Raw genomic sequence first — 9,480 nt, forward strand, 5'->3', positions numbered from 1 at the left:
TGACTGGAAAATCATGATGGCACTATTGTATGAGTTCTGCTTTATTTGAAATTGCTTTATAAACAATAAATAATTAACATTTTACATTGGGACTAGTTAATAGTCACACACCTAATTATTTCTATAGGTGCTGGTATTTTATAGTCAAAAGTATAAATATAATTGACTTATATGATATAATGTTCTGCTGTCCAGAGTTTGTAACAGTTTTACCTTGCAAATAGCATGCTGAAGTTCAGGTCCCATTTAAAGGTTGGTCTTTTATTCTAATGCCTGGAATAATGTTGTTTGGAATAGGCATGTCTGGTCTTTCTGCAAAAAAGCTTCTGAACATCCTTTAGGTTGGGATTTCAGGAGGGGGAAATTTGTTAATATGTTCCCTCCTGCCTGACAAATGAGCATTATCGTCAATGTGGGTGCACATTTCCACTTATCCTTTTTGTAGCTGGAAAGCTTTATGAAAAATAAATTAATAATGCATACTAAATTATGTCTGCAAGAGACATTTATGTATATATTGCTAGCTTCAAGACTGATTAGATTTACATTTCTTTAAAAATGATTTTTTTTCTTGCACATCCATAATGCCTTTAGAATGCACTGTATGATAGAAAAATGCAATCTTGATTTCAACTGAATACCTGGAAGGAGTGTTTTTTCTCCCCCTATTAATATGTACATGTGTTCCCCTAGAGTTTGAGTTATTTTTCCTAAAAGAGACTCTTCTCTTGAATTACCCCAGCCCAAATGTATGCCTTAGGATGCAAAAAGCAGCAAAGTAGATGTCCTATTATCATAACTTGAAAGAGGTCCATTTAATAATAGCCTGTATTAAACAAGAGTCTGCTAACTATACAGTAAAGAGTGTTTTTCACCAGAGAACATAACCCATATGTTTTAAATGCAGCTAAAAATGGATGCAGTGTGCTATTTCCTTTCACCTCAGCCTGCAGTGTATTACTTAGATTTGCAAGGCATAGCCACCACTAGTACTTAACACTGCTGAAAGAGCCACCCTTCAAGGCTTTTTTAACCGCAAAGAAAAGAGAAATATAGTAGCATCGATTGTTAAATCCTGGTGCTTGTTACTCACTGCCCGCACACAGAACATCATGCCTTTGTAGCAGTGAGGAGAGTTGGTATTTATCAGGGTTCAGAGCTAGTTCAGCCACACACTTGACAAATTATTTGTGGAATTGTTGTATTCACAGTCACTTAAATAAGAATCTGTCAACACAAGGCTGTGCTTTGTTGCAGCAGGTCTCACAGTTTTTCCTGCGCACTCAAAGAATGATGGATTGGAGGTAATGCAAATTCACTACCATTTTATATGCTGGTGCCTTCTTCATAGACAGGAAACATAGCTCAGTATCATCTTGTAAAATGCCTTAACTGTAAAGGCCTAGTTCAGTGTTGAAAGTGCTTTTTAAAAATGGTATGTTGGAACAGGGAAATGTAATTCAAATATTTTCCTCACGTCTCATTTTACAGACTGCTTGTTGGAGCAGGTGTGCGTTCAGATTTTCCCAGGCTAAGTAGGACATATGCTTATCTGTGCTTGGTAATTAAAACAAATTAATAAATACAATTATTTGATTTTATGGCAACTTAAAAGTTAATACTGCTTAAAGGGATGTTAAATTTAAAGAGCTCACGCAGAATTAAAAAAAATGCTCATTTAGATAACTCAGTCTGCTTTGCTGATAGTAATTTTTTTTTTTTTAGGAAATGTATTTGTCCAACAAAAAATACCTATCTGAAAGCTCTAAAACCAGTTCCAAAAGGTATAGTTCATAGCTAAAAACCATGATCCTTTGGCAGAATAGAGCTTACAATAAGAAGTAAAAAACCTTATCTATGCTGGCATATATTTTTAGGTTGATGTCCAAAACTGGAATGTTTTGCCCAGGACTAAAGGTAGCCACCAAATTCATGCCACTTTCTACTGCAGCAGAAGTCAGAGCTTTTCCTTGCCCTGCTCCCAGATGAGCTGGAGCCATGGGGGAATGCAGGAGCCCACCAACAGCCTGGGACAGCTCTGGGGGGGGATGTCAGGAGCTGGAAGCAGCCCTTGAGGATGTCAAAATGAATAAGGAGAAGTGATAGCAAGCACTGGATGATACTTTTCAGGAAAGTTCTCATTGCAGTGGAATAAATGGAGTTATGGGCTATTTAAGTTATATCTCTTTGCCTTTTATTTTGTGGCTGTTCAGGAAAATTGATCTTTCTGGACTAGGAAAAAGCTTGTCTGTGCAGGAGAGGGCTTTCTCAGAGTCTCATTTCAAGTGTAAGGAATGAACTTGCCAGAAGTTAAGGACAATCACAAATCTTACCTTGTGCTGCCTCATGTTTGAGACGTGTTTCTTTGAGATAGAATAATAATGAGGGAATTCCACAATGTGCATATAAAAATGTTTTTAAAAAAATCAACCCAACGTTTTTGAGAATGAACATATGACAAATATAATTCACTTGGCTCAATGCCCTAATGGGAGGCCCAGATCAATGTGCTGTTAAAACCTTTGTAGATTATAATGGGTCCTGGTGAAGTAGGTGAATATATTTCCATACACTTCAGGGGGGCCAGATTTTAACCCCAGATACTTTGAGCCTTAAGCTTCCAGCTTGATCTGAGCAGACACTGTAAATGTCAGGGCATGCTCAAGATGAAAGCATTTAGCTGATCTGCAAGTCAGGGCTGAAGGAGGCTGCTCTGGCACCTTGTTGTCTTCTTTCTGAGTGGTCTACTTTGACTTGATCAGATTTTATCTGTTATAAAGTGTATATTTCTTGAGAACTGTTAAACAGTATTAATTTGAATTTCATGTGTGTGAAGGGTGTGAACAGGTAGCTCTTCAGGGCAGAACCTCTGATCCCATTCATTCACCATCTGCAGGTGTCTCCACAGTGGTTATCTGCATTTAAAGAAGTATCTGAAAATGCTGAGATGACTTTATTTTATTAAGAAATGCCTGTATTACAGCATTGTGTATAAATTAATCTGCTCTTATTAGACTTGTAGAGACATAGGGCCTACACTGATGTGGTGGTTTGGGACACTGACCCACAGCCTGTTGGAATGGTTGGCCATGACATCTTCGTCATCCAGGCTCTCTTCAGCCTTGGGAAGGCGTCTGTTCAGCAGAGCCCCTGCAAGGGCTGTGCTCTGCAGCCTCCCAGAGTATCCAGACTTCCACAGTATTTCCCCTAACAGCCTTTCAAAGCATTTGGAAGCTCGACTCAGTTTCAAAGACTACAGATTGACTTACAGTATGGGATATAGTATTTTCACTTGCGTCTAAAAACGCTGTTGCGTGGCCAAAAATTCAATTGCCAAGAAATCACACATGGTTCACAACACAGCTCTTTGATAACATTAAAAGTATATGTAATATTTTGAAATCACTGGCCAATTATTTCTAATAGTTTCATGATAATTTATGTAGAGAATCTCTCTGTTGGATGTGTTCCTGCTTTGGTCTAAATGTATTTTTGAACACTCTGTCAAACATCCCCATTTGGCACCTATTTTGTTTCACTGAATTTCTTTAGTATGTCCAGATCTCTTGCCAATGTATTTGTGGAACATATTTTGACAGTTTTGTCACCAAATTTGTTACTTCTTGTGTTTGGAATATGTATCAAATGGCGGATATTAATGTGTGCGTTTCCTTTTGGTATAGACTCAGCTGGATAATACCTTTGTCTTCTGTGGTGGTGAATATAATAAAGTGAGTGATTTTTTTTTTTTATTAATTTCAAATGTTATTAAGATTTAAAAATTACAAATCTGTTATTGATGTATTGGTTTGTTTTTATGTTTGCAGCTAAAAGCATTCCTTAATATCCTTGAACTTTAAAGAGCTGTGATATTACATTCCTTACCCAAACTCTATAATAGAAATCATATGTATAAGAAGGCAGAAGCTTCTCCCTCACTGTGCACACACACTCATGTGTGTATATATAGATATATATGTATGTATAATTTTATTTCAATATGCTTGGATTAACTAAACTATTGAATTTCAATTTGTTGTGCTCTTCTATGAAATAGTTTTCCTATTGAGTTTGTTAGAGCTGAATGAAAAAGGTGTATTTAAGACTGATCATAATCTTTGCCATCATGTTTTTCTCCATATGGTATTCCTAGATTAAAAGGGATGACAAGATAATGCCTGTTGAAATATGAAGGTCTGCTTTGTGGCTCTGCTGCTGAGCTGGCCCACCCTGGGACATCACACCCAGCTGTGATGTTTCCAGCCACACAAATCCCTGCTGTTCCCTTGCATGGTGGCTGCCCACAGTCCTGTGCCAGCTCATTTTCCATGGCCTGGCACAGCTGATGGTGCCTTTACCCTCTCTGGGTGTGTGCAGACCTGGAGAGCACCCTGGATCAGAAGGAATGAACTGGATATCCATCTTATTTTTCATATATTGTCCAGAGAAGTAGGCTGGAAAGATTTAACGAATTAGTCACCTTTGACAGCAGAGGGTAAAAGTGATATGGAGGATATACATTAGAATTCAGTTTAAATAGGGCTCACTGGTTGCCATAGCTCCTGATTATTTTTGCTCTGTTATGGATGGTTCAGTTGTTGGAAATACTTTTAGTCACCCTTAAAGGTAATCTCAGATGTGGGCTCTGTGCAGCTCTGGGTGACAGCACTTTCTCTGAAATGGCACGTTTCCCTGGGAACACCAGAAAACCTGTGCCTGCTTCTAAGGGCTGCTTTTTGGGCCACATCCTAAGTTCTTTAAAAGATGCTCTTCAGTCAGCACAGAGCTCTTTGATTTTTTACTGCTGGCAGATAGGTTGTTTACTGTGCTGAGTAACACGTATCAAATAGTAGATGAATCCTGAAACAGCTGGTTTTGTTGCTGATAGTATGTCTTCCTCATATTTTTTGAAATGTAAGGACTGGTTCTGAAATGTCAGCGGTCTTTCTGAATCGAGATCTATTGCCTTTTACAAAGATTTTATCAAAATTCACAAGTAGCAACAAAAGAAACATTATTTAGTGGAATTATGTTGAATAAAAATGCAACTGTTAATCTAAAATATCTGTAAAATAAAATCCAGATTAATTTTTTTGAAAATAATGTTTTATTTAAGGTCTTACAAAGAACATGGTATGTAATATGAATGGAAAACATTCCCTTTACAGGTTAGGTTTTAATTCCAAACCTGTGGTTGGTCCTATGCAATAATATATGATTTTTTCAGCAATTCCTTTCAGCTTATCTGGACAAGTTGAGATACAGACTACAATCAGGGCAGAGACACAGCCAGGGCATCAGAAGCTCTTCTTCAAAAAGAAATTTTATTAAGATGACAAAATTAGGATGACTATTCTGTGTCTGTACAAGATATAGCATATATTTACTGCATTTCTGGGTAAATTATTGCTCAGTTCTGAAGCCCAGTGTCAGCAAGGGCAGCAATCCTGTGCCAGCTGTTGCATTCTCCAGAGAAATAGGAGCGATAGGCCATAGAAATGTTCTGGTCATAACATACTTTTCTTGCCATTAGAGAAGAGAGTAACATAATAGGTGCTCTGCTAGTTTCATAATACCAAAGAATTTCCTACAAAATTGTAGAGTCCAGGGCAAGGTGTGGAATAAGTTAGAATTATACAGAACAGACTGACCTGCCATTGATTCAATTTGCCTTTCGGTTGGAAATTTTGCATCATAGAATATATATTTTTCTTGTCAGATTTGCTATGGACTTTCTTTGTTTCATTGGAATTCTGAATTTTTGCTACTTGGTTGAACTTTTTGGCGCAGTGATAACACAATATAAATCAAATGCCCTGATCCAGACAAAGTAAATCATCAGCTTTTCTGCATAATTTTGTTTGAGTGTTAGTAGAAGACTAATTCTTCCAGACAACTTCTAACAGATTGCTAAATACACAAATAATTTGCTTATTAGAGGTGATATTTATCAAAAAAACTCAGAATGCACTGGAATATATTTATGGTCATATGAAAAATGAAGTGACCTGTTGGAGACAGGCCTTAACTCCTGAGAAGCAATGAAATGCTTAGGAAGGTTCCATGAAGCACATGAGATTATTGTGTATATATAAGAAGTAATAATGTCATCTGGTTTTTTTCTGTTTCCTGTTGATTGACTTTTATAGCTTGCAAGCATTATGCTGGATTGTAAATTGCAATAAATTTAATCAAGAATTATTTTATTCAGCCTACTAATGAGGAATAATAGCGTATGTATCAATTAGACATGTCAATTTGTGTGAAGAAATAGATTTACAAAGGGATAGTAGGTAAAAAAAAATATCATTGGTATCAATTCACTTCATTATTTTTAATTTGCTGTGAATATTGAGTGCTTCCAACATAAAATCATTCCTCAATTAAAATAAAACAGCTGTACTCCTATCAGCTTTTCCTTGCTTGTTGTTGCTTACAGATTAGCAGTTGTCATTGGCTTCAGTCTCATGTAATTCCATTAATTTGCAACCATAAATGGGTAAAAATAAGAAAGTAATAATAAAAATCTTTGGCTTGTCGATGTGCTAGGTATTGTATATAAATTATTTTTTTCAGATTGCACTGAAAGGGCAGAACTCCTGTAGCAGCAACATTTGGGGGACATTGGAACTGTGACAAACCCCACTCGCTCTGCTCTCCAACGTCAGCGAAGCAACAGTACCTGTGAGCACTTTATTCATTTTGGCACTCTTTTATTGCTCTAGATTCCCTTTCTTTCCTCCCAGGCGATCTGTAGTAAACCAGATCCCACACGTGTATTGCAGTGTAAATGGGAGGCATGAATCCTGGATTGCACTGGTTCCTACCTGGTTTTTGCTGTCGGATTTAATGAGTCCCTCCCGTCCCTTTATTAGCAGGTCGAGGCTCTTATTTAGTTTTCCTTGATATCACAGAGCATGTTTTTGGGTTTGAGTGACATATGTAGCTCTGTGGTTGTTCTTATTTCTCTTCAAATAGATCAAAAGGCTGACAATAAGAGCACATTTACAGAGACAAGCATGAGAGTTGCAAAAGCTATTTCTGCAAGCCCAGATGTGAAAATGTAGTACTTAATTTCTGTTTTTCTAGTAGTAAGTTCTTAATGGCCTTACAAGATTTTAAATTGGTCTATCTTACCTTGTTATCACCTAGCTATTATTTTAATGGAAAGTTTAAAAATATGTGTCCAAATGTATGGCATATAAGATGTTAAAAGTATGCAGGAAGAATCAATAATTGCATGTTTTATATTTTAATAGAAAATAATATTCTCTCAGATGACTCCGGCTTCAAGGAATGAAGGTAGGCTGCACATTTGATTTTTTTTTCCTGCAGCTGCTGTTGCAGGTTTTAATACCCTTAGATCCTACTGATGGAATGCATTTTGTCACGGTATATTTTCATTATTTTTTGTTACCAGTGAGAGCTTTTTGATAGAAACCCTAAAGGAGGACTCATGTCTGTAGGGAGACTGAACACATGGGATCTGAATCCTAGTTAACAGTGAATTCTCTATTACAAGAAGTAAAAGCTTATGAATATTTTCCTTGGCTCTGAAAGTGGAAGCTGACACTAGCTCGTATGGGAGAATTTTAACTAATGATTATTACAATGCTTATCTGCTAATTTGCTTCTCCATATTTGGAATCAGTATGCTTTATATGCGTGTGAAATTTTTGGAGCTCATGTTAAAATTTCAACTAGCCAAATACTTATCTGCACTTCATTATTATTGAAATAATTATAGTAATAAATAATAGTAGACACAATAACTGTGTTTTTTTATTAGTTCACTGAGCTTAAGTGGATCATCTTTATTTTTTTGATAAATCTAGAGTATTGTCATTTGACACTGAAGACTTTTTAGACAAAAAGGCTATGTGAGTTTAATGCTGTGTCTTTGAATAGTTATCTATGTATTTCAAAACTAAATAAGAAATGTCAAAAACCATAGACACTCTGTACATATTGATAAGCCATTTGTAATCTATAACAGCATCTATACCAGGACTTGAGCTGATTCATTTATCCCAGCTAATGTGTCTGTGCAATTTATTGTGCCACAAGCGATGCCAAACTTCTTGGGTGATATTTGGAGAAAGAACCTTCCCAGCTGTACAACAAGCATAAGAAAGCTTTCAAAATTGTGGGAGAAAATGGCAAACAGGAAATTCATATTGCAGGCTTGAGTGCTGAATTTCTTAAATTGTAAATTATTATGAGATTGGGATACTGTTATTTACAAATAAACTTTGTTTTTATCAATTAATATCAACAGTCACTGTCAATCATTTTTGTATTTCCTGTTCATATGCTTGAATCTTTCTTAATGTTTTAAGTTGTCTGTGTTTTGTGTCTTGTTAGTGTTGGAATTATGTTAAGCAGTATGGTTACCAGTTTAACAAATATGATCCCTGCTTTTATAGATGTATTGAAAAATTGTTATTTTTAATCGGTGAAGTTATTGCTATTTGACATTTGAGAGCAACAAGTTAAACAAGTTAAAGGATGGCTCTGATGGGATGAGACCAAGGAGGAGGATGCAGCATCATTCACACATTGATCTGTCTGCTGAGCTCCTGCCTGAGAGCTGCAGTCTGGACAGTCTCCTGGGATGCTCCTGATGATCCAGCTCCTGTAGTTCTGCAACTCTTTTCCATTCTCCTTCTGCAAAGATTCATTTCTGTTGTCCATCCTGATAGTCTCTGGTGCAGACTGGCAGCTACCCATGTTGCCAGGCCCCTGCCTAGGCCCCTTGGCACAAATCATAAAGCAAAACCTTAATTTTGTTGTTCAGTGGAGAACCACCACCAACCATAAACTGACATATTATTCAGCTAGAGAGCTGATGCTTCTGTTACCAGACTATTGTAGCAGCTGAACTTCAAACTTACAATATTATAACATTCCCAATATGTAAGTTGGCTTAATGGAATAAGGAATCAAATAATCATAAAAAGAGGGAAAAAGTATTTCATTTCTTTTTTTTAGGCCCTTGAAACAGACTCACCATCCTCTTTCCTGCAGTAGGCAGTGTTCTTCAAATCACAAGCAGATCATTTAAAACCAAGGTTGAATTTAATTTTATCAACCATGAGTCTTACAAAGTACTTTCCCTGTTTGAACATTATTTCTCTGTGTGAAGCTGAGTTTACAGGCTTAGCAAGACCTTCAGTGACTTGCTTTATACAGCCATTCAATATTGCCCTACACACCAATAATGCTTTAGTGTAATAAAATACATGTCTTTCCCTCTTTACTAGAAGTTATAGAGAAGTCTTCTGATCATCCAGCTATGAAAAGCACCATGACTGGTTCTGCCCAGAAGCTGCATGAATACATGTGGAGCAGAAAAGTTGCTCTTTATAGCCAGCTGTAAAATTCTTTCAACCCTTATGAACGTTCAAGCCTGAGAAGGCTTTTCTCACCAAGATATAGATTAGTTTCAGCATACCAGCCTTCAGCAGTTTGTGTGAGTCA

General features: G+C 36.7%; 1 long non-coding RNA gene across 1 annotated transcript in view; it reads left to right on the forward strand.

Annotated features, from left to right (window-relative positions):
- The window catches only part of LOC113992369, a 23,821-nt gene extending 16,508 nt beyond the window's left edge, over positions 1 to 7,313 (forward strand). The window contains exons 3-5 of the long non-coding RNA XR_003542220.2: positions 3,684 to 3,731; positions 6,577 to 6,684; positions 7,260 to 7,313. This is a non-coding gene — a long non-coding RNA (uncharacterized LOC113992369). The remainder of the gene's footprint in view (positions 1 to 3,683; positions 3,732 to 6,576; positions 6,685 to 7,259) is intronic.
- Positions 7,314 to 9,480: the final 2,167 nt, after the last annotated feature.

The sequence above is a fragment of the Pipra filicauda genome, unplaced genomic scaffold, assembly GCF_003945595.2.
Source record: "Pipra filicauda isolate LSUMZ 115617 unplaced genomic scaffold, ASM394559v2 scaffold227_size1260479_pilon, whole genome shotgun sequence".
Classification (NCBI taxonomy): Eukaryota; Metazoa; Chordata; class Aves; order Passeriformes; family Pipridae; genus Pipra; species Pipra filicauda.